At 34.2% G+C, this 27,308-nt stretch overlaps 1 non-coding gene across 1 annotated transcript; it reads left to right on the forward strand.

Annotated features, from left to right (window-relative positions):
* The first annotated feature begins 8,379 nt into the window (after positions 1-8,379).
* On the forward strand, positions 8,380-8,486 carry LOC115509571. Its single transcript, XR_003967435.1, has one exon. It is a non-coding gene; the product is annotated as a U6 spliceosomal RNA (small nuclear RNA).
* The last annotated feature ends 18,822 nt before the right edge of the window (positions 8,487-27,308 follow it).

Below are 27,308 nucleotides of genomic sequence, written 5' to 3' on the forward strand. Positions count from 1 at the left end.
TATGGCATGCTTTTGCTAGGTGATATTAAATTAAAAAAAAAAAAAAACAGCAAAGAGCTAGAATCCTATTCAAAAACACAGTGTGACCAAAAGAGATCACTGTTTCCTGGATATAGGTTAATAATTACTTTACCAATGTAATTCAAGCCAGAGTGGGTTTTTAGGTCTAAATTATATGACTATCTGAGTGTATCACCTGCACTCTATTGCTTAGAAAATATGGCCAGTAATGTCTATTGATGATAGAATTTTTATGGGCAGTGTCAGATATAAAAACAGAAATCAATCTATGACAAAAATTTTATTGGCTTATGGGATATTTGCTTATAATACTTGACTTTTAGAACACTACATAATCTGTGGTGTTTGTACTATATTATGACTGTGAGTACCTTTTTTTTTTTTTTAAGTTTATTCACTTATTTTGAGAGAGAGAGGCAGAGCATGAGCAGGAGAGGGGCAGATAGAGAGGGAGAGAGAAAATCCCAAGCAGGCTCTGCACTGTCAGCACAGAGCCCAATGTGGGGCTCAAACCCACGAACTGTGAAATCATGACCTGAGCCAAAACCAATAGTTGGACTCTTAACCAACTGAGCCACCCAGGTGCCTCTGACTTTGAGTATCTTATCAAAATTTTGGTATATTAGAAAAGGCATGTGCCTTGGAATTATATATAAATAGGATTATATTCTGTTTATATCATTGTAACAATGTGATATAGATAACTATTTATAAACTTCAGTTTCCTCTTCTCTAAAATGGTGATTATTCTTGCTCTTCTCTAAAGGGGTAAATTGAGACAGAGGATTGAATTAGATAAAGATGATGTAACACTTTGTACAGAAAGTATGCTCCAGTATATATTGGTAAATACTGTTTGTCCATTTTCCTTTGCTTCTGAGAAATATATCTTTATATATCAAAGGCAAAAGACATTTGGACAGTTCTGATTTAGCGGTGAAAATGCTTGCGCAAAAGGATCTGAGTCTCTGAATATTAGGAAACAAGTACTGTTGGTTGAAAGGAAATTGCAGGAATAAGAAAAATCAGACCTCTAACAGTGCCTTTTGATTTAAACTCCTACAATTTTCCTGGCTTTCCTCCTGCCCTGAGTCCAAATCATACCAGTACAAAACTGTCCCATCAACCCATGAGTTTCTCACAAGTTGGTTTATTTGGTGTTTCATCTCTTTTGTTCCTCTGTGGTTGCTCTTGGGTATAAAGGGAACCAGAAATCTTGAGAGTGCTGGTCCAGCATTTAATAAGAAAAGAAACAACAAAACCATGTGGGCATTTGTGTCAGGCACTGTGCTAGGTGCTGTGTGCCAGCTGGTGAACAAAACAGGTTAAGACTCTTACATTTTAGGATTTACATCTCATTGGAGAGACAGGTTTTAAATAAACATGCAAACCTTATGTACATTATTACATCATGTAATTTTGATGAGAAGAAAAATATATTCTTTGAGAGAAAAAGTGATATTTAAGTTTAGAATTGAGAAATAAATAAGAGCTAGCCAGGTAAAATGGGTTTTGTGGTTGTGACTTGAGCTGATGATGGTATGACAGAATGTTCCAAGTGAGGGGCAAAAGGATGCATGAGGATTTAATGGTGGGAAAAGCCTTGGCTTATTCAAAGACCAGAATGAGACCCATTGCAGCTAAAACATAAAACACATATGTAGCTTATGAGTACACGGACTCAGCTCTGGTTTTTACTGTTATACCCTGTTATTTGTTGAATAAATACATTCATAGTTAGTGACATCTAATAGATGATGGTCTTTGGTAGGCTCTTATTTCAAGTTTTAGTATTTGGTTTCAAGGCCTAAATTCTTGAAGTATTTAAAATGATCTTTAAGGTACTTTAACAGTTGCCTTGCTTGGTATTCACTATTCTTTGGATGTATGAATGTGGGTGTATGTACTTCTTTTCACAGCTTGGGGAATTGTACCTTCTAGTTTTATGTCAGGACAAGCATATTATCCATGTGCATGTGTCCAGAAGTTCCAATATAAAGTATTTTAAAAAACCACAAACAGCTTTTAAAAAAAAACATGTTCAGGTCAAATGTCTGATAAATAGTAAGGCAGAGCAATGACATTCATTAAGCAGCAATGAAGAGGATACTATGTTGGTCATCAGGCAGAACTGAGGCTCGTCTCTGCTTTGCCTTAGTAGCTGTGTGTGCCTAAGCAAATTGCTTAACCTTTTCTGTGACTCAGCTATCTCACATATGAAATAAATCTAAACATAATATAAGTAGCCAGTGAAATGTTGAATGAGTTCAATCTGAGACATGTGAAAAATGACAAGTAAAAAAGGCCACAGAGGAACCCAGATAGATGTGACACAATCCTTCCCCAAGTCATAGGTAGGCAGATGCTTCAGAAGTGACTACACAGACTTATTTTAATCCATGGTGTACATATGCAGGTTTGATGTGTATATTAAAGTAGACGTAAAAGTAATAAGTTTTATGACAGGTATGTATAAATTGACAACAGAGGATAGAAGAGGAAAAATGTCAACAAACAAATATACGTCCCCAGAAAATAAAATAGTCTGGGGGTACATGAAGTGGTGAGGGAAAATGACCCCTATATCTGCATAGGTTCCCAGGAATGTTCTATATAACAGCATAATGCAATGGTTATAAATTATGAAGACTTGGGTCGCTGAATAATTATTCAACTTAAAAATCTAAAGGCTTTCTACCTTTCAGGAGTTCTCAGTTTAGTAGGGGTAGGAAATATTTAAGAAATGTTCTTAGGAAGGTGAAAGATGTGTGTGCTCATAGGAACCAAGGAAAAGAGGGAAAAATGCCTCCTCTTGCTTAGGTCATGCAAGCCTTTCAAGGAAGGTGACATCCGTGGATGTGTTCTGATCTGAGAGACTGCTGAGAGATCATCCTTGGTATACCTGACAAACTCCCTCAACTGTGAATTGTTTATCCAGCTAAGCCATTTAAGTATGACCTAACATTTTCTTAGTCTTTATATATCCTATTGAATCCTTTCAATCTCTAAAATCCAATGGAGTAGTAAAACATTTGCAAAACATGGTTGGGATCTTTGCACTAAAACTCATTTATGAAGGCAAATGATGTCATTATAAACTTATTCCTCTGTGTTTCTTATATACTTCTTTCTTGCTTTTCAGTGACCTCAACTAATTTATTTTATTATTGGGTAAAAAAAAAACTTGCTGTGGATGTGAAGATCAAAGGGAAACTGTGATTTGCATTCTTGTTTTCTCTCTGGTTAAAAATAAAATGAGATAGAGTTGGTATCAGTGTACTAGCCCTTTTGGAAATTAATGTAAAAGTATTAGACCCTATTGCAGAAAGAGTGATATTTTAAGTGTCAAAACCCTTGCTAGAAATGAGCCAGTAGGATTTGCAATAGCCAGAAACAGCCCTAGTTCAGTATTTATTAAACAGCAGTATCCAAGTGAGCAGATTAGTAGAAAGGAGTGGAGGAGGAGAATTTGGAACATGAGACAAGGCTTATGGGAGAAGTAAAAGGGGAAAAAAAAAACACTTGAAATTTATAGGTGGTAAAGGAAAATAAGCCATATATACGACTTATATAACCCAGCCTTTTTAATAATGGCCCATATAATATAGCATTTATATTGTTTCTTGTGAGCCAAGAACTCATATATATTAATAAGACAGTTTCATACTGGTTCTAGGAAATACTTAGTAAAAGTATAAACTGTTAAAGTTTTATTTTTTATATACAACTATAGGATCATATGTATTTCCAGTTTGAATTTACATGTTAAGATTTTTTCTATGTATAAAATACTTACACACATTTTATTTCCATTTCAACTCCCAATAATCTTGTAGAGTATAATTTAGACTCCCTCTCTAGATGAGGTCACTGACTTTTAGAAAAAGTTAAATAGTTCAGTGTTAGATAGGTATGTATTATACGTATATTTAGGGAATGGCTGTCATGCTCTAGTGATCAAAGTAGACAATGTCCATATTTTTGCATAGTTTATATTTGAATGTGTTCCTATGGTGGAGGAAGAAAAAAACCCCACACGAATAAACAGGGTAGTTGCATATAGTGATGTGGGAGGAAGGGGATATATGCCTAATTATAAATGGTCAAGGAAGTCATCTCTGAGGAAGTGACATTTGAACTGGGAACTGTATAATAAGAGTCAGGCCAGGTCTGCATGAAAATGTTTCAGGTGGTAATTTGTATCAGGAGACACTGTAGCATTATTTTTATACCAAGTGATCATGACATGGACAAAAGCCTCTTTGAGTTCTCTATAGCACATAGCTACTTTGAATGTTTGGTGTAGGCACTGCCTTTTAAAAATGTGTTTATGCAGTTATTTCCTATATACATGCTCTTTAGTATTCAAGAGTGTTCTTGCGACTCTGGCAATAATTCTAAGAGTAAGTTTAGTTCAGATTGTGCTTGCTTTCTTTTAAAAAATTCTTACATTCTCTGGCAGCTGTAATACACCATGAATATTAAATTAAAATCAATTGCACACTTACTTATCCTACTCTAGGGATAAAAAGCATAAGCTAACTTGGAATTAACTTCCACTTTAAAAACATGACTTCATTTCAAAAGCTTAGGGTACTATCTGAGAAAGTTTGATATCCTCATGTCTCTTTATTAGAAGTCTTATGCAGCTAGTTTGGGTAGAAATAGGAAAAAAGGAACAGTATTAAAATGTACATCAAGCAGACATGAGATTAACTCAGTTTTTTTTTTTTCTGGGTATTTTAGTACCTTTAGAGTGTGTAGTAGATCTTGGGATCTTCTCCAAGTATGTGTGTTTTCTTATTCCCACTCATTAAGCAACCATGTTCTTAACTAGGTACAATCTTAATACTCACCTATTTAGTGTTCACCTCAAGGGTTGCCTGCTATATATAAGAGGCTGCACTTAGGAAGTTCCAGAAAAGCCAATTGTTGGAACAAATAAGATCCTAGGGCTCTGGCTAAGGCTGAGCCACAGGAGCTCAGGCTGACCATGGAGTGGTCAGATATACCCTCAGATTTGAACATAGAGAAATGCATCCTAGTTTATTTATGATATGATAAAATGTTACTTATAATGATAAAGATATGATTGTATGAAACATTAGAGGGGAAAGGGAACTATAATCCATGCCTTAGGGAAAGGGCCAACTGAAAAGCAAGGACATTCTATCAAGACCAAGGAAGATGAAGCAGAGATAGTGCACAAAAAAGTGGTTGGCTATATGATTTTGTAGGTCAGAATGGATATTTGAGGTGAAGTTAAGAGGTCGTTAGCAAAGGTGTGGTATTGAAAGCTATGGGATGATTGGTATTATTTAGGGAGAAGGTATGAAGGTGGGAAGGAGTTGCAGAGTTGTGTACAAATTCCAACATTTAAAGATAAGGTTGAGGAGATGTAAATCAGAGATGAAAAAACACTAAGGCATTTTGGTGTTACAGATGCCAAAGAAGAAGACTATTTAAAAAAGTGAGAGTTCAGTTATGTTTTATCAGTGCTGATAGAAAGGATGAGGACAGAGAAACCTTTATTAAGTTTAGCAGAAAAAAAAAGTTATTGGTGATCTTCCCTAACACAATTCTGGTACACTAGTGGGGAGAAAGAAGCCTTAGTGAGTGAGGTAGGTTTAGGAGTGATTGGGAAGTGAAGAAATGGTGACTGGCTGTGTATTCAAGGAGCTTTTTCAGGAAGTTGGAATATGAATCTGAAATGAAAATATTGGACAGTAGTTGGAGTGGGAAACAGAGGAGTCAATGAATGTTTTACTTGGGAGATGGGAGATGGTATAGAATTCAGAATGTTTTAACAGTGTTGAGTCAAATCTAGTAAAGGAAGAAAAACACAGAAGGAAACAGCAGTAGGAGCCTAAGTGGATGGACTGTCCTTTAATTTGAGAAGAACCACTTATTTCTATTTCTAGTTGGGTTGAAGGAAAATGTAGACAGACTTGCAAGAAGGCAAATGTCAGGAAGTTAATAAGTTTCCATTCTCTGAAATATAGCTGGTAGGAAAGGGGTAGAAACCTACTAAGCACTTGAAGCTATTTCAATGCAGCATTTATTTTTTTTTATATATATGAAATTTATTGACAAATTGGTTTCCATACAACACCCAGTGCTCATCCCAAAAGGTGCCCTCCTCAATACCCATCACCCACCCTCCCCTCCCTCCCACCCCCCATCAACCCTCAGTTTGTTCTCAGTTTTTAACAGTCTCTTATGCTTTGGCTCTCTCCCACTCTAACCTCTTTTTTTTTTTTTCCTTCCCCTCCCCCATGGGTTCCTGTTAAGTTTCTCAGGATCCACATAAGAGTGAAACCATATGGTATCTGTCTTTCTCTGTATGGCTTATTTCACTTAGCATCACACTCTCCAGTTCCATCCACGTTGCTACAAAAGGCCATATTTCATTTTTTCTCATTGCCACGTAGTATTCCATTGTGTATATAAACCACAATTTCTTTATCCATTCATCAGTTGATGGACATTTAGGCTCTTTCCATAATTTGGCTATTTTGAGAGTGCTGCTATGAACATTGGGGTACAAGTGCCCCTATGCCTCAGTACTCCTGTATCCCTTGGATAAATTCCTAGCAGTGCTATTGCTGGGTCATAGGGTAGGTCTATTTTTAATTTTCTGAGGAACCTCCACACTGCTTTCCAGAGCGGCTGCACCAATTTGCATTCCCACCAACAGTTCAATGCAGCATTTAAAGCCATCAGATTTCTACTCCAGTGGCTTCTCCCTACAGCTTCTGTTTGAGCCTTACATTGTCCTCCATTTACTATCAGTAGAGAATGTAGTGATTCCAAGATGGCCACATCTAGACTACAGAAGACATTTTTTCCCCTTTGTTACCCATCTCTAGGGGATGAGTAAGTGTTTTCAAGGCATTACAAATTGGGCCAGTGGTAAAAATGTGAAGGAAAAAAGATGACCCTATATAGAATACCATCTATGGATCAGCCATTTTCACTTTAGTCCTACAATTTTCTGTGAAGGAAGGATCTTACTTTAATTTAGGAAACTGAGACATTAAGAAACTAACTAAAAGTCATACAGATAGTAGACAGCAGGGTAGGATTACCCCCTTTTCCTTCAGGAGAAGTATGGTGATATAAATCAACCCAAAAGGTTTCTTCTCCCAAGTTATAGCAACTTGTATAATACTTCGTAGCTCTGGAAACAGAAACTATAAAGTTTCTCTTTTAGATTTATTTAAAACATTTTTGTTGACAAATGATTTAAAAGCAACTTCATGAAGAGGATTGTGTTCATATTTAGAACTTCTCTATTGTAATACATGTCCTTTCTTTACAAAATAAATTGTTAAGAAATGTTAAGCACTATCAAGCATAAATGAATAATAAATGACATGAATCATGTTGCTATGTCAGTATTCAGACAATTATATTTTTAAAACAATCTTTTCCAAAATTATTAAGAATAACGACCAGATACATATTCTTCCCCCAAATACTCATAATTACAATTCAATACCCACTTCAAATGACTGAACTATCTAAAGAAATAATTATCACACGGTTTTTTTTCATACATAAAATCTAACTGTGTTGCCTGACGTTTAGTAAACAAGTAGTTAATATTGGTTGGTTGAATGAATTAACAAATGGATATAAAATACAGTCTTTCAATGAACTCTTACTAAATAATACCCATGGCATCTCTGGAAAGGATACTCAGTTAATAAAAAGTGTACTCTTAAAGGTTAGTTCCATACATGTTAGCTCATCATGTGCTCATACCTCTATCATTTATTCAATTTATGTAGCATTAAATGACAGAATGAAATTACTGTGGTTACAACTCACATCAAATTGATAAAAGGCTTCCAAAACTGGCAAAGGGAAGTCTATAAATGAGTCTACCACTTCTCACTTTTTATTTCAAGTCAAGTATGAATGATTCGTAGCACTTCCATATCTATGACATTTTCATTATTAAAAGTTTATTTAATTATCAGTATTATGCCCTTTTCTATTAAGAACATCATATTTTATATTGACCATTCTTTGTGAATGGAGTTATCAAAGTCATTCAACCCACTTGGAAACCTGAATATTGGTTATATTATGCTGATGGAGTTTGCTATTGACAGGTTAAATAGAATACATTTTCCCAGGGCTCTGGCAACTTGTCCATATGTTCAGTTGAACTCTTTTGTGCTAGTAATAGAATAAATATATACAACTGATTTCTTGTTGTTTCCCATTTATTTCTTTTAGGTTTTGTAGTGGTGATATATTCAATGACAGTAACCTCTCCTTACTGTTTTTTAGATTAATTTATTTTGCTGCTATTTCATTATAAATGCATGACAAGAAGTATAACAATTGGTGCTCGCTTCGGCAGCACATGTACTAGAATTGGAACGATACAGAGAAGATTAGCATGGCCCCTGCGCAAGGATGACACGCAAATTCATGAAGCGTTCCATATTTAAAAAAAAAAAAGAAGTATAATAATTGTTGCTTGTAAATTAAGAACTGGACACATAGACTAACCATATTTGTTATTTTCTGTTAATATTGGTTGCTTCTAGTTTGTCCAAGTACATTAAAATATGATATTATGTGAGCACTAAAATTAACATATTTTAATATATGCACCCGTTTTTGTCTTCCATTCCAGATTGAAATCCATTACAAAGATTGATGTTTTATTCCTCTTGTGCTTGAAATTGAATTCTTCATCAGAATAGATAGTAACTATTTATATGAGAAAATTACAATTCCTCCAAATAGAAGAGGACTTCCCCTCCTAGTTAAGTTGGTTGTCACGCTCAGATGGTATATTTTGCTTTGTCATTAGCTTCAATTGTTTTTGAATTGGAAAACACTTACCATGTCATTGAATTATTATAAGTAACATAATAAGTTGAAATCCTAAGATTTCTTTGCTTAGTAACTGCTTGGCAGGAACTATTATTTCTTTGCCACATCTTCATCCTTGCTACTTTCTCTGGCAACTGGTAACTTGGCACAGGATTCTCTTACCAGGGTGTGGTTTTCTTCATATCCCTTAGAGCTCATATCAGATTTTTATTAAGGGATAACCAGGACAATATGTATTCTTTTTTTTTTTCTGGACAACATGTATTCTAATTATAGTCTACCAGCTGTAGTAAAACTTCCTATATTTCTACATATTTTCAAAGGAGAGGCTGATATATCCTCTTGAGTGGAAAAAATTGACAGAATGAAAATCTGATTAGCAACCTTAGACTATAAATATTAACTTCTTTTGTAAGACACTTAAAGAAAATCTAAATTGTGCAAAGAGATTTTTCAAAAAGCATATCTATTTCTTTATAACAGAAGAATGGCATTTCTTTTTCATTTTAAAATTTTATTATAGATAATTTCAGGCAAACATATACAAATACACAGAAATTAGGACAATGAAGCTCTGTGTACACCATCTTCAAAAACTCAAATTTCTGGCATTATATAAGGGCCTAATGTAAGTGAATTAATGACTATGGATTCATAAGAAAAGTTTCCCGATAGCCTTTATGCATCAAAAAAATCAAGCGTGTTCCAGCCTTTTTCTCCTCAACTAAGATTGCACCTGATAGGAAAATCTGAAATTTTATCAGATTAGGGCAATTTTGATCACAATTATATTAATACAATCGCATCTTTATTGAACAGTGCAATTTCTTTCTATGAAAAAGTTATAGAAAACAGATTAGACTTTGTTCTTACCCTCAGGAATCTTACCTAAGTTTGGAGAAGAGAATTGAAAGAATTGTATATGTATTAGTGCAAGCTAGACTTGAGTTACTGTCTATAAATAGAGAAGAGCTATTAGCATATTAATTAATTAGAATTACATTTGCATTTTTATTGTCATGAAAAAATATCTGTGTTCTAATTTAGATCTCCCTGTTATATTACTCTCATTACTGCCTCTCAGTAAGAGATAATCAGCTTGAAATTTATATGACTATGTGAACAATACGGGTTTACATTTGGCAGAAGAGACCCATTCTGGTTAATATTTCAAAGCATGACACTTCTTCAACACAATAGTGTTGTATTTAGATTATTAGAGAATTATGCTTTACAATATAGGTGTTAAAAGAAACAACAATGGCGAGCTTTGCTTATAGCTTGTTCATGTATTTGGACGTTATTAACCTGCGTTTGCTCTTTACCCAAGAAAATGATATGCAGATACACTCATATATATAATATATGTGTGTACTTACACTGAGAAAACAAAGGTAGTCTTAAAGCTAAGTGTATGAATTAGCGCCTGGCTTGTGTGAACTAAAGAATATCTCACAACGTAACTAAATTTCACAATTCAAAATAAGGAGTAGAACAAGTATATCTGGTGATGTAAGGTGGTGTAAGACTGCTATATGTATGACAATAGGAAAAAGTGCCCAGAAAAGAGAAAGTAAAGGACATCAAAAGAGATAGCAAAGTGACTGGGAATGGAAGTATTCTGAGATGTTTTCAGTAGTTGTAGAGAGCACTAGAATTAAACTTTCGTATTTTAACCAGAGAATGTTTGGAAGCCTCTAAATAATAGTATACATTAAGTCCTCAAACATTAATAATAAAAAAAGTGACTAAGGAGTTGTAATGGCTAATTTTTCCCATGTTCTTTACAGCTGAACTTACCTATCTGATGAACTTGTTGGAGATAAAACAATAGCATAGATGGGCATATTTTTTAAAAAGTTTATTTATTTTGGGAGAAAGAGAGACAGAGAGAGAGAGAAAGAAAGAGAGGGAGATAATCCCAAGCAGGCTCCACGCTGTCAGCACAGAGACTGATGCAGGACTTGAATCCACAAGCCATGGGATCATGACCTGAGCCGAATTCAAGAGTCAGTCACCTAAGTGATTGAGCCACCCAGGCTCCCCTAGACGGGCCATAATTTTATCTGATCAATACATATATAATAACCATACCTTCATAATTTTTCAATAAAATGTGCCTTTTTCACAACATCTAATCAACAATTACAAGTTTGGGCCATTTGATGAACTCAGGAAACATATCTGATTTGGTTTATAATATTAAAACTAATAATTTTATTGATTTGATCTTTTTATTATCTAAGGAAAAAAGAAAAACTTGAGTTCAGCATATCATCCAGTGCATAAATACTTGTTGAATTGAAATATTCAGCAGAAAAGCAAGGCGGTTTGGTGGTAAAACTTAACTCCCAGAAGGAATTTGAGTCCATCATTTTGAGGAAGATCTTCTCTATTACAGTAAATATTAAGATAGTTTTGCTTATTCAGCATAGTATATACAACGTTAACCAACCGTTTTGCTTCAATACACTTATTCTTATTAAAGCTCCGATTATTGTGGAGAGCCATTTTTTGATTAATGTTGCTATTTCTGTTTGATAGCTTTGCCTCAAGGTTATAACTGTTTTGTGAAACATAATGCAGTTTAAGCTTGTTAGATCGATCAATTCTCATATCAGATAGTCATAAACATTTACAAACATCTTTTAATCTAAAAGTTACATAATATATTTCAGAGCCTCTTTAGTGCAACTCATACTAACCAGCCATCCGTGTGTCTGAAACTGTTTATTTTTATAAACATATCTGAATATGAAAAATGATACAAAAGCATATAGGATGTTGAAAAACTTACATGGTGGATGGATTAATGTGTTACTGAATTCTATATAAGGCCTTGCATGGGTTTTAAGAAGACAAAGTGCTGCATAGTAAACATTGTCAAACATTATATCAGTTACAATGTGTTATATAAAACGCATGACTTGGGGTTCAAAGATAAATATCAAGACAATCAAATGAAGACAATACAGTCATTTGCAGTCTATATGTATTCATAGAGTTAGTACTTCTTTGAACTTGAAAAGAGACCAGAGTTTAGGGAGGTACATTTTGGTGTCCAAGCAGCTAGATTTTTCAGGTGGATGATTTCCTTTGACTCATGGCTGAGGAAGATGTCAGAAATCCAAAGGGGAGCTTTGAGCACTATTGATACTGGCTTATATAAATCAGTATAAATACCCTGCAATTAATGCAAAAATTGACTGATAAAAACAAAAATGTAGCCAAATATAAATGCCCAGCTACTCTTGCCTAGAAACTCTGTCAGTATATGCAGTACTTATTGTAGCATATTAATCAGATGAGTCAGATTGCCAATAAATAAAGCATTACCATATTTCACAAAGGATATAAAAGATGAATCTAAGACTTTACATTCTCCGGAAAGGAAAATCAAGACAAAAATTTAAAATTTTTTTTTTCAATGTTTATTTTTTATTTTTGGGACAGAGAGAGACAGAGCATGAACGGGGGAGGGGCAGAGTGAGAGGGAGACACAGAATCGGAAACAGGCTCCAGGCTCCGAGCCATCAGCCCGGAGCCTGACGCGGGGCTCGAACTCACGGACCGCGAGATCGTGACCTGGCTGAAGTCGGACGCTTAACCGACTGCGCCACCCAGGCGCCCCAAGACAAAAATTTAATATGCTGGGTGTATAACACTCTGTTGACTTGGAGGAATCAGTATCATTATTAATTTCTGTCAGTATCCCATGGTTTAACTGCTAGTATATGTTAGAAAGCAAGAAAAAGAGACTCTTTTGTAAGATCCACATGACTTGACGGAACAGTATTCATGTTGAATCTGGATTTTCTAAAAAATTTTTAAAAATATCTATTTTTGAGAGAGAAAGACAGAGCACGATCTGGGGAGGGGCATAGAGAGAGGGATACAGAATCTGAAGCAGGCTCCAAGCTATTTACACAGCTTGATGCAAGCCTTGAACTTATGAACTGCTAGATCATGACCTGAGCTAGAATCAGATGCTTAACCACCTGGGCCACCCAGGCACCCCTGATTCTGTTGATTTTGAGTACTACTGGCTACTTCCTCACACAAAGGTGATTTTGAAAATGTCAGGACTGGGCAACACAAAAGAATTCAGTAAGGGGCTCAATAGTGATTGTGTCTTAGACCAATCAGAACTCTATGATCTTACCTATAATACACAAAATGATACTCTTCAGAGAAAGAGAAGCTGACATAGTATGTAGCTTAACTGGAATGAGGAGAATCTTGCAGCTCCATATTTGATAATCATCCCTTTGTATGAAATGAAGTTCCCAGTCAGAAAAAACTAACAATTTATTCCATAACGTCCAATAGTAGAAAATGTAACAAAGCAGTAGAAATATTATAGTAGTTTTCTTAATTCTTACACCACTTGAACTATCTATGGCACTTTCCTTGGGATATTTCACATGTAATAAGTTTGGTATGATTAAAGGTAAGGAGACACAGGCCATACTAAGTATGGATATTGTTATTTTGTCACTCTTTACTTGTGTATATATGTATACACACACCTAAATTATTCATATTTCTTTTCATATTTATGAACACATATATTGTATAGAGTTATATTGCCTTAAATGCTGACAATGTCTAAAGCAATGATAAAAATGCAAAAACTTTTTGAAATAATATTGTGTTTTATTTCCAAAATGAAGTACTATTTTAAGCAGAAGATTATATAAGAATTTAATATATTTTAATAGTTTAAGCTAAAAACATGATTTAACATATTTTACATTGGAATGTGTGATTGACCAAAGATTTTCTAGTGGCAGTGAGAGTCTTGGCCTGAATTTTGAGTTCTAATCCTAACTAGACCATTACCTTGTTGGATGACCATTACAAATGATTTCAAATCTTAACTAAATTATTTAGAGAATAGTAATTCTTGCTTCTCTCTCCTGCATCATTAATTTTCCATCAAAATGATTACTCACATTAGTAATGACACATTCTGTTATTGTTTATTAACAATTGTTTATTGTTTATAAACAATAAAATTGTAACAGTGTTTTCCAGATTGTATTTTTTTCTTCCACCTGATACCTCCATTACAATACTTTCCTTAATTGAAGTGTACTCTGACCATTTATCTATGTGCTCTTCAGTTCTTTTCTTCCTATTCATTCTTAAACCTGTTTATCTGCCTTTCTCTCCATTCAGTCATGGAAATTACTGCTGTCAATGTTCCAATGACTTACATTGTAAAATGGAATGGTTAATTCTCAATTCATATTTCACTTGACCTATGAGTTACATTTGACATGCCTGATCATTCGTTTGCCCTTGAAACCATTCCTCCCAACTTGGATTTCCATCTCCTTTTAGTTTTTCTTCTATCTTGTCACCTTTTTTCCAGACTCCATTACTTAGTATTCCTTTCTATTCAACCCCTAGATGTTGAAGAGCATGGTCTTACAGAACATCCTCTATTTATTTTAGATTCATAGGTTTATTTTTTTAATATGAAATTTATTGTCAGATTAGTTTCCATATAACACCCAATGCTCATCCCAAAAGGTGCCCTCCTCAATGCCCATCACCCACCCTCCCCTCTTTCCCCCCCCACCATCAACCCTCAGTTTGTTCTCAGTTTTTAAGAGTCTCTTATGCTTTGGCTCTCTTCCACTCTAACCTCTTTTATTTTTTTCCTTCCCCTCCCCCATGGGTTTCTGTTAAGTTTCTCAGGATCCACATAAGAGTGAAACCATTTGGCATCTGTCTTTCTCTGTATGGCTTATTTCACTTAGCATAACACTCTCCAGTTGCATCCATGTTGCTACAAAGGGCCATATTTCATTCTTTCTCATTCCCAAGTAGAATTCCATTGTGTATATAAACCACAATTTCTTTATCTATTCATCAGTTGATGGACATTCATAGCTTTAAATATCATGGTATTAGTCAAAATCAAAGGAAGATACAGAACCACATAGTAATTTGAATAGAGAAAGTTTAATGTAATAATTATGAGTAACAGGATTGCCTACTAAGGGGAAAGGAGAGTCTAAAGCACTTCGGAATGCAAATATAAGGAGTAGCAACTATTTATATGGCTAAGACAGAACATCCACAACAGAAACAAACATGGAAAAGGACTTCTTTCCCCCAAGAAGTGGTCTAGATTTTTTTGGATAGATAATGGCCATGGCCAGCGGGATGGTACACAAGTCACTGAGATACTGCACCATGGAACTCGCTGGAAAACTGCCTGTGGGGAGCCAACTCCTGGAGTTTCAAGAAAACTGCCCATGGAGAGGTGCTGTATGCCCCTGATTGCCTCACTATGCCAAAAGGTGCACATTCCAGGGAAGAAGAGAAACTCTCTTCCAGTGTCTCTCTGAAATCTACTGAGGAAACATTTCCTTGTACCAGCCAGCAAGGAGCAAATATGCTAGTATCATATGTAGGATAAAAAACAGTGAATGTGAAGCCAAGGTAATAGATTTCATAACTGACGTAACCGATATATTTACCTTATTTATTTTATATTAATGTCTATAAATCTCCATATATCTCCATATCTATAAAATAAATATTTATATATATACACCTGTCTTCTCCCTAAGTTCCAGGCTACTATATCCAATTGCCTACTTGACATCTTCATTTGAAGGTTTAGTTGACGTCTCAAACATAGCATGGACTTTATTTCTATTTCCCTTAAACCTTAAACTTACTTTATCCATAGTCTTTCCTACCTTAAATGACAACAACTCCATCTTCCCAACTAGTGAGTTCAGAAACTTTGGAATCATTTTTAAATACTCTTTTTCTCGCTTTAAAAATCCAATCTGTTAATATATCATATTGACTTCATATTTAGACATTTCCAAATTTCATTGTATCTCACTTTAATCAACACTGCTACCGGTATGGATGTCATGAGTATTATTATCTTTGATCCATTTATTTCATTGCCATCCTAAATGTTTCTCTACTTGTGTTCTTGCTTCTCTAACATCTATTTCCAACACAATGGCTACAATGAATCTTTTAAAAATAAGTCAGGCCATGTCACTTCCCTGTTCAAAGCCCTTCAATATTTTTCCATCTTACAAAAAGCTAATGTCCTAAACATGGCCTATATGACCCAAAAAAAATGATTTCACTGGAGGCATAATGATTATTTTACTCTCCCTCAAACATTCCAAATTTGAATCCACCTCAGGATCTTTGCACTTGCTCCCTTTGTAGTATTTAATTAAATATCACTATCTCTGGCCATATTAAGTAAAATATCAGTCTGCTTCACTGACCCTTTGCCCTTCTCTACCTTTCTATCTTAGCTCTCGCTATATGAATTATCATTATCTAAAATACTATAATTTCTTTATTTATTTTATTAATTTTCTACCTCTGACACTAGGATTTGCATTCCATGAAGGCAAATTTTTTTGTTTGTATTATTCATTGTTGTGTGATCAATGCCTGTCCCAAAGGAAACATTCAACAAATATTTATGGAATTAATAATTAAAAATAGATGAATTAATAAGTAGATGATTATTTGGTAACATGTTAGAAACAAAATGATAACATTTATGTTACACCAAAGCAATATTTAAGTCAGAAAAGATGTCTATTGAATATAATTTAAAATTTTTCTTTCATAGGGGCTACTGGATTGTTCAGTCGGGTTCAACCTCTGGCCCTTGATTTCAGCTCAGGTCAGTTTAGGTTGCGGTCAGTGTAGATCCTGCTTGGGATTCTCTGTCTCCCTCTCCCTCTGCCCTTCTCCTGCTTGCACACTCGTGCTCTCCTTCTCTCAAGATAAATAATAAATGAACTTTATTTTAGTTATTTAAGTTTATTTATTTTGAGAAAGAAAATGAGAGCAGGGTAGGGGCAGAGAGACAGAGGGAGAGAGAGAGAATCCCAACCAGGCTCTGTACCAGTAGTGCTGAGCCCCATGCAGGGCTCGACCTCACCAACTGTGAACTATCACCTGGCCAAAATCGAGATGAACGTTTAAGAGTTGAGTGCCACCCAGACACCCCAATAATAAATAAACTTAAAATTTTTATCCTCTCATAAAATGGAGTTAATATTTATTAGGTTTAAATATATTACCTTTTCTTCCTCCCTTAACCCAATATAAGTACATATAGAGAGAATTCTAATTTTTGATGCTGTGTATTATTGTAACGTATGACACCTTTTTCCAGAACTATTTTTCTTTCTCTCTGTTTCTGGCCAACTTCAATGTCAAATAAATCATAGTCATGAATAAATAGATGCTTTATAGTACAGAAACAACTATTTGTGTGTCTCTTTAATAATTTTTAAAAAAAATAGAACTGTGTTATATATAGGTATAACCATCATGCTTATTGCATTGATTATAGGAGGTGATTTAATAAATTTGTTATAAAGTATGCATAAAAAACATAAATGTGGTATTGCTTTATATATTGTGTAATAAAATCAATATATTTATCATAATTCTATTCACCTTTATTTTAGGTTAACTTTTTGTACAATGATTTAGATGCCACAGGTCTTTTTTTAATTTTTTAGTGTTTATTTATTTTTGAGAGAGAGAGAGAGAGACAGAGTGTGAGCCTGGGAGGGGCAGGGAGAAAGGGAGACAAAGAATCTGAAGCAGTCTCCAAGCTCTGAGCTGTCAGCACAGAGTCCAATGTAGGGCTCGAACTCACAAACTATGACATCATGACCTGAGCCAAAGTTGGACGCTCAATGGACTGAGCCACCAGGAGCCCTGCCACAGACCTTTTTAAACACAAAAATTAGAACTATTATGCCTTTTCCTCTTGACATGTTTCTTCAGAGAAAGCTAAGGAATTCAAGTCATTCCACTGACCATGCACCAATATTAATTACAGCATGAATGAAAATTGTAGTTGATGATGATGTTATTTTTCCACTGGGAATTATTTTATTTTATTTTAGTTATTTTAGTTTACTTGTTTATTTTGAGAAAGACAGACAGCAAGAGTGGGGGAGGGGCTGAGGAAGAGGGAGACAGAGAATCCCAAACAGGCTCTGCTAGCACAGAACCCGATGCTGGGCTCACACCCACGAACCGTGAAATCATGACCTGAGCCCAAACCAAGAGTTAGACATCTAGTCAACTGAGTCCCCTAGGTGCCCCACTGTGAATAATTTTAAAATGTAATATCTAAAGCATCATTTAGTTCATCATCATCTACCTCCTGAGATGACAGTCCATCCTACAGGTGTGTCTATTCACTTAGCAATACTGCAAAGAACCCATAGTTCTGTTAAATTACTCTCTTAGCTTTTACTGAGTTGGTACAACAGGAGGATTTCACACATCACTGGAAAGCCAAGGAAACTATTTCCAGATCATTATCACAAACTGAAGGATTGCTTACAAGATTGCTTGCTTAGCATTAATGTTATCTTCTTTGAGAGGGCTTCACTGACCAGCTTATTATCAATCTTACCAAAGCATACTTGATCAACCACCTTTCAGTGTTAACACTGTATGTAGTCCTCTTTTGACGCTTTTTATATTTTATATTAATTGCAACATAGCCTCTGCCTTATGGTTGCATAAAAATTCTCACTGAATATATATGAGTATGAATATACATATGGCTATATATATGAATTAATGGGCATATTATTGAAACAAAACAAATTTTGTTTCAGTATTTTAAAATATCTCCCTAAAACATCTTAAGAGTTTTCATGTTTAAGTAGTTTTCAGTATTATAAGATGAAATTAATTAGTCTGTTTTACTTTCCTCTTATACTCTATCTTTTGTGTTACACCCAATACAAATATGTTGTGTCAAACTAAGAGTATGATTAATCTAAGTAGTAACCATATATCCGTGTTATCCATGTCTTTTAAAAGCAAGAGCTTGTTGTTAAATTAATTAGTAAAATTTCAGTTAATGTTATAAGATGCTTATCCAACATTGAGTTAGTCTTTATATATGTCTCACTGATTATAAATTTGCATTTTATCAAGCCTCAGGTATGTTTTTCTTCACCAAATAAGGTGTATTATGTCTGGTTCATGTCTACAAATTTATGGTCTGCATGGCCAATAGTGATTGGTAGAGAAGAGACAGTTAAATGCTAATTTAATTCATTAAAAAACAGTTTACTTGGATATTTAGTTCTAGAAATGGAAAAATGGATTTTTATCAGACTATCCTAAAGACAAGAATTTTAATCTCTGGTAAATATATTAAAATGTATATTTGAAAACATCAAGAAGTAACTAAAGCAAACAGAAATTGGAGGGCATCTAGCTCTTGGAGTAAGGGAACACCACTGGGTGAAATATATGTTTATATGGCTTTCCCTCTGAGAGCTCCCAATTTTATATGCATGAGGCAGCTGGAGCTCAGGAAGAAAGCTTGAGGTCTCAGAATATGAAGTTCAGGATTGCAAAAGCAGGTATCAATTAAGAGAGTAATTTGGAAGGAGGAAGTATTCCCAGAGGGGGAGCCCAAACATCTGTGACATTCTTTCTTCAAATCCTACACACATCCAGAGGGGACTCTAAAAGTCCAAGGGAAAAACAACAGCTGAACTTTGAAAAGTTGAGTATGAATTTGACAATCTTCCACTACAAGGTATATAGAAGGTGCAGTTGGAATTCTTCCATAGATGAAGTATTTGGTAATAAATACTGTGGGTTTTATGTTGAAACTCAAGAATGGCCTCAACTTTAGAATTAGTGACTAAATTTCAGGACTAAAAGTTTTGCCCCAAAATAAGACTAAAAACAAAACAGATGCATTGTGTTTTTTTTTAAGCTAAAAAAATGTTTTATTATCCATAGTTGAGAGAGACAGAGACAAAGCATGAGCAGGGGAGGGGCAGAGAGAGAGAGAGAGAGGGAGAGGGAGACACAGAATTTGAAGCAGGCTCCACCCTGTCAGCACAGAGACTGATAGGGCTCAAACCCCAGAACCATGAGATCATGACCTGAGTCGAAGTCGGGTGCTTAACTGACTGAGCCACCTAGGCGCCCCAAAACAGATGCATTATAAAAAAGTCTAAAGGCAAGATGAGTCATTCATTGAACTGGTTATGAGAAGAAAATTTTTGCACTTTAGAGGAAGAATCCAAAGCCCCTATAATGTTTGATCTATAGTGTCTAGTATATGATAGAAAATATGAAACAAATCAAAATGCCATTAAAAGATATGGGATAGAACGACTCAAGGTCAAGGGAAAACTAGTCAACAGAATCAGACCATAAGATAACTCAAATGATGGAAGTAGTATACAAGAACTTCAAAGTAGATGTATATAACTATGCCTGAAGATTTAAAGGAAATGATAGTTATAATGAGTAAATATATAGGTCATATCAGAGGAATAGAAACTGTAAACATGGAAATTTTAAAACCCCAAACTTTAATTTATGAAATATAAAGATTAATAAGTAAGCTTCACAATGAATTTAAAATTACAAAAAGTGGCCTAGTGAATACAAGGACAGATTGATATTGTCCAATTGGAAAATTGTCCAGTCATAAAAATGTAAGTATAAATGAATAAAATTAGAAAAAAAAACAACAACACAGAATTCCAGTGACTTATGTGGTAGTATCAAGCAATATAGAATATATACGATTGGAGTTGTAGACAAATATGTTGTGCAATAAGGCACAACAGTTTTGGAAGAAATAATGGTTGAAAGTTTCCGAATTTTTATGAAAAACATCAAGACATAGAATCGAGGATATTAGTAAATAGCAAGCATGATAAATACAAAGAAAAGAAAAAAAAACCTAGGTCAGGATTTTATACTTAGCAAAAAACAATTGTCAAAACTGAAGGTAAAATAAAAACTATTTCAGAAAAACAAAAGTTAAGAGAATTTTTCATCAGTAAACATGAAGTATAAGAAATGCTGAAAGAAGTCTTCTAGGCTGAAGGGAAATGATACCGGATAAAAATTTAGATTTACAGAAAGGTATTTACCATAATTGGTAAATATATGAGTAAATATGAGAGAATATCTTTTCTTACTTCTCTTACTTAAAAGACAACTGAGCAGAAGATGATTATTTTTATGTTAATGATATGTGTATAATTAAAATGTATGATTTAGTGCCACATGGAATGACTTTGGGTGCTGTAAATTAAGTTGTGCCACTCTGAAGTTCTTAGGTTTTGTGTGAAATGATACAACAATAATTCTAAGTGGCTAATTTGAAGATGCACATTTAACCCTTAGCTTTAAATAATACAAAGAGGTGTGGAGAAACAGCTAATAGAGAAATTTAAATAGAATGTCAAAAGATGCTCAGTTAACCCAAAAGAAATCAGGAAAAGAGAAAGAAAAAAGACAGGTGGTGTAATTAGAAGAAAAATAACAAAATGGTGAACCTAAACATAACCACATTTATAATTACATCAAAAGTCAATGGACTAAATAAATATTTTAACTAAAAAACAAAGACTGTTGGAGTAGATCAGAAGTTGGCAAACTTTAGCCCATGGATTAACAACCTGTTTTGGTAAATAAAGTTCTTTTTGGAACACTGTTACATCCATTAACTTACACATTGTCTTTTGCTATTTTTGCATTATAATCGCAAACTTGAGTATTTGTAACTTATGGCTCTTAAGAAGCCTAAAACATTAGAAATGTGACCCTTTAGGAAGATATTTGACAATCCACGGAGTAGATACAATACTGCTTGGCTATTATAAACTGGAACATATACCTACCCTATATACTGAATTGTTAACTCAAGAGCAATATAAACTTATATCCACAAGAGAGTTGTATAAAATATGAATAGCAGTGTTACCCATGGTAGTCCTTAACTGGAAACACTTCAAATGTCCATCAAGTAAAGAATGGAGAAGCAGATTATGTTATATAATGAAATGCAGTGCACTGATGGAAAGAATGATGAATCCACTATGGTTAAATTTCAGCAACACCGTGGTGAATAAGAGAATCCACAGAGGGGAAAAGTGCATACCGAATGAATCCACTTATATGAAGTTCAAAAACAAGTAAGATTAATCTATGTCTTATAGAATCAGAGCAGTGGTTATCTATCTATCTATCTATCTATCTATCTATCTATCTATCTATCTAGTGATTGGGGATTGGTTGGAAGGAAGTGTAAGGGAATTTTCTGTGGTAATGGAAATATTACATATTTTATTTTATTTTTATTTATTTGAAATATTATGTATTTTAATTAGGTGGAAGTTATAGCAGTATATGCACATATCAAAACTCAAGGACTAATACATTTAAAACCTATATATTTGAGCTTAAATATTTTTTCTCAATCAAAAAAATAGAAAAATACACCTCAAAAACAAAGGGAAAATATTTTGTTCCTGAAATTCTAAATACATATTACTTTTGACCATTCAATATTTTTTTTCATCTAGTAAAATGTAATCTTGTTTTGAATACTAGTCTATAAAGGAGATGATGAATTATCCTTCAGCAAGTGACCTGAATTATTTTTTTTCTTATTTTTTAAAAAGTATTTTGTCTTTAATAGTTGTATTTACTGACTTCCTAATAATATAGATTGATTGAGTAAGGCTGTTCTATCTCATTCATTTGTTGGTCTGTTTCATTGGATCCAGCTTTTTTTTTTTTTTTTCTCACAATATACATAAACTGTTGAGCTTTCAGATCAACCTTTCAGGATGTACATTGATTCCATTACCAAACATGTATTTGATCTTTGTCTCCAGATTTCTACAATAGCCTTGGAATTTTTTTTTTTTTTAGTTTGAACATTTGTGAGTAATTGTAGGATGGTATGAACTTTATAAAATTTAATGACATCTGTAATAGCAAGCACTAATAAGACTTAACATTAAAGTATTACAGTGATGTACTATGGAGAAAAACAATAATTACTATTATAATAGAAGGTTGGGGAATTATTTGAATTAAGTCAATGAGGAAAGTGAAAAAAAATCTCTAAAAGTATCTATGTGAGAGAGAAAAAGATCATATATTTGGATATGAAAGTAATTTTTTTTGTATTAAGGATTTCCCGAAAGCCAGGTTTGCCAAAATGTCAAATTAAAAGCAATGCCATAAAAGAGGGATTTGTGAAAATTCCTGGATTATGTGAAAATGACTCTTAAATCTCAGTATGTCTATCCAATTCAAACTGTACTGCACTTTACTTTCTACCAGTGATAGTGACTGAATAACTGTGGGTCATGTGTATAAGAGGGTATATGCAAACAGTCATTTGCCTACTGCACCTTAACTTTATATGTACTGCTGATCAAACTAGTTCTAGTTCTAAGATAAACACATCAGGAAAGAAGTAGGGCTGGCAGGTGGGGGAATGTGGACCTGGCAAATTCCCTACATAACTGGCTCAGTGTATACATTTGCTGTTCTCCTTTATGATTACATGCAGCTCTACACTATAAAAAGAAAAGCAGCCTACTGTTTAAAATGCATTTAGGGGACTATGAAGGTCACAATTGAAGTGTGAATTTATTTTAGTTGGTTTGAGTTTCAATTCTAATGCTTTTACTCTACTGTGTAAAATCTCTCTCTCTTGCTGTTTTGAAAATTACACTTGTACAGAGAAAGGTCTCATTTAATTCAATATTACTTTACTTTTATATATATAGTCTTTCTTTAAAATCATGTTCCAAAAGGCTGAGTTAAATAATATGGCTTGAAAGTGAAAATTAAAAAGTAAAGTCAGGGAGAGAAAAAGCAAGTGTCCACCAAGACAGTGAAACATTAAGATGGATAATTTTAATATCATTATCCTCAAAGCCACAGCTTTGGAGGAATCTTACTGTTGAGTCAACTTAGGAAGATACATAGCTAAAAAATATTTCCTCTTATTGGTATAGACTGTCTATTCTTTTATGTACACTTTCAGGGCCCTTCTCTAGTATTGCCATATTTAGTAAATAAAAATACATAATACTAAGTTAAATTTGAATTTCAGATATACACTAGATGTTTGTTTTGTATAACTATGTCACATGTAATATTTGAGACATACTTATCCTTAGAAATGTATCAATTTAATTTAACCTTGTGTTCTGTATTTTATTGACAGCCTTTTTTCCAACGTTTATTTATTTTTGGGACAGAGAGAGACAGAGCATGAATGGGGGAGGGGCAGAGAGAGAGGGAGACACAGAATCGGAAACAGGCTCCAGGCTCTGAGCCATCAGCCCAGAGCCTGATGCGGGGCTCGAACTCCCGGACCGCGAGATCGTGACCTGGTTGAAGTCGGACGCTTAACCGACTGCGCCACCCAGGTGCCCCGACAGCCTTTTTTCTTATATTCAAATACTGAGGAGTAAACAAAATGATGGTTTCTGGGGATCAATGTCTTGAAGAGAGACCAGTGTGAAGTTTTGCTTAAGATCCTGGCCTTAAATATAACTTAAGCTATCTTTATGATTTGGCAAAGTGACTATGTATTAGAGGGCAATTATAGCTTTACATTCAGAACTTTGTTTACATGGCACGTTATCTAGAGGGAGGTTGCAATGACAACCATGTTATTATGCATATTTGTTTTTAATTATCTCCCAAGATTCTAGGTACTTCCAATATCCATAGTTCCTGGATACTTATTCAACTTTTCTTGTGCAGACATTCACTTTAATTCTGCAGATTTCAGACTCCTCATCCAGCCACAAGCTTCAGTTCCAGAACTTTTAACCACTTTAAAACCCTATTTGCCCTTTCATGAGACACAAAAACATCATTAACAGCAATACTGTTTTCTTTCCTATAAATCTACTTTTTCAGATTTTTTTAAATAAAAGGAGTCTCATTACCAATATATTTCACCAGATTAACAAAAAAAAATTAAAAAAAAAAAACCACAACTATTCTCTTTAGCCACTTATCAGACTGAAATTGATGATAAGGTATCATAGTTTTTCAGGCTGATGATACTTTTCACTTTCATATGGGGTGATTAATTCAATAGAGAATGTACTCCCTTAACAAGTAGGCTTATCATCCAAGACAGATTTACCCATCCTGTTAGGGGATTAATGGTACTGTGAATATATCAGGAACTCAAAATGCAAACCTTTCTCTTGAATATTTTATCTACTCTTGATAAACCCTACTTAATTCTACCATATCCCATACACTTTATTTACCTTACAGCAGGATATAATCTCTAAATATATTACAACATTTTATCTTGTGAATTTATTTACCATTGAGAAGGACCAAAACAATATGTATGGTAATGACATTTAGAAAAACTGATACTTCCCAAAACCTAGTGTCAGCTCACAGAAAGCTGCGGAGAAGAAAAACTCTGAACCCCACTGAATACAATTAATACAATCAGAAGCTTTATAATTAAGAGTAAGAGAATGAATACATGTGTAATCATCCTTAATATTGGTGTCTGGCAAGCAAGCTTTTCAGGATTCATTAAAGAGTTTCACTGATACTCTGTAATAGGATGTGAATAATAGGATTAATATAGCTATGGGCAGTGTTAGGTCAGCTGGCAATAGATCAATCCAAAAAGCAGAGCATATTAAAAGGATTATAGATTAGCAATTAGATGGCTTCACAAACAAGGAATAGTTTCTTGAGCATCTCTAAAGGTTAAGAGAGATAGAATGTCAATTTTTTTCAGTTTATAATCCAGTAGTGCCTAAAGATGAAAGAAGAGATGGGATTTAGGCTATGATCACAATTGACATAATCAAACCAAACCATCCTTTAGTATCAGCATCTGGATTTCAAAGGGAGCAGATCTTAGTATAAAGTGAAGGGAACACTGGTGATATAATAATGAAATAGTTCAAAGGACAAAGGTTTAGGCATTAGGATTCTGAGAGAAATGTCGTAGTCAGTTATTCAGATCTTATATTCAGCATTAAGCTTCCAAGCATTTGTGAGATCCCATGGTATATGTAAGTGAATTCTCAGTTTCTGTAGATGAAAATCAATGCTGTGCATTATGACTATCATATTTTATTGAAATTTCAGCTTGACACATACTTTAAATTTATCAGTAATATATAGCTATCTGAGTTTCTGTCTGTTTTATTGTTTTCTACTGAGATATTTCCAAGTGGTGGTATTATACTGCTTTTGATTATACGATCTATAAAGAAAGTATCATGTAAGAACCTGCTGATATTTAGGATTTTATTTTTGATGATTTGTAAGTTCATGACTAAGGAATTTGTATCAAGAAGCTGCTATAACTAAACTGTTTCCAGAAAACAGGTTTTTTTTAATGCTTTCATAAGATAATATAAAAATGCTACTTACTATTCAGGAGTATAGAGTCTGTACCACTATTTATTTGGTGAAGCAATAAGTGTGAAAACCTGCAAAATATACCTGCCATATCACATTACATGAGAGTATGTGGAATGGGCCTTCGATACCTGCTGTATTAACCCTGTTATTCCAACATTCAACTTTCTGCAACCTTTGACCTTCTTAATTGGGCGGTTTGGCCCAATGAAATGTTTACTGTTTAAGAGCGAAGTGTATACAGTGGGGCTTTCTTCGTACGTCAGGGTCTTCATAACCTCTGAGCTCACTCACCAATTTCAGTTGGAATTGAGCTCACACATTTCCTTGCGCTGCTGGCTCATATGTTTAGGTGCCCGGTGTTTACGTCTCATTTACTACATGTAATTGGTAAAAGAATGCAACCCATAGCTAAATCAGGGCAATATAAGAGCTTTTAGTCTTGGAGTCCTATTTCAAATTCACTTGCCAATTAATAAAACTATGTTGAGTTAACCTTTGTCAAAACTGGCATATTTTGTCTTGTTCAGTGATGCTAGTATAAACCTTATGTTAGACAATTATCTGAGAATTAGCTGCTCATTTTGAAAGCATGCATTTTCAGGCTTTGGTGGAGTTGTGGTATAAGGAATTTTACTAAGATAATGTTTGGCTTTCCAAAAAGAGAGAAGAGTGATTATGGACTTATTTGACTCAAAATGTTCAGCTCTAATTCCCATATGTGTAATGTTAAATATCTGCCATCTAGGGACTTCTCTGATACTTTATTTTTGTATAAACATCAAAATGGGGCTCTGTCATGCTATAATACCTAGAAATAATAAGTAAATGAATGAATGAACAAAAAGCCAAACCTCAATATGATTTATAACTATCTGTTATAATATCACTTAAAAAGGATTAAGTATTTTAAAATTTGGAAATTATTATGGGGATGGTATGATTTAAATAATAGTCATATTTGCAGATGTGGAATACATGTTTTCAAGCCCAGAAAAAATCTAAAACTACAGGCAGTCATACTTCAGGCAGTTGGTGAGGGAAGGGGCTTGCCTACATGACTGTCAGCAAGGAGAGCAAGGCCACATGTGGACAGTGCCAAATTGGAAGTCAGATTTTTGAATGGTAGGTGTGAGTTTGCTATTAAACTGTTTTTTAATCAGACAAAAACTTTTGTGTATAAA

The sequence above is a fragment of the Lynx canadensis genome, chromosome A2, assembly GCF_007474595.2.
Source record: "Lynx canadensis isolate LIC74 chromosome A2, mLynCan4.pri.v2, whole genome shotgun sequence".
NCBI classification, from domain to species: domain Eukaryota; kingdom Metazoa; phylum Chordata; class Mammalia; order Carnivora; family Felidae; genus Lynx; species Lynx canadensis.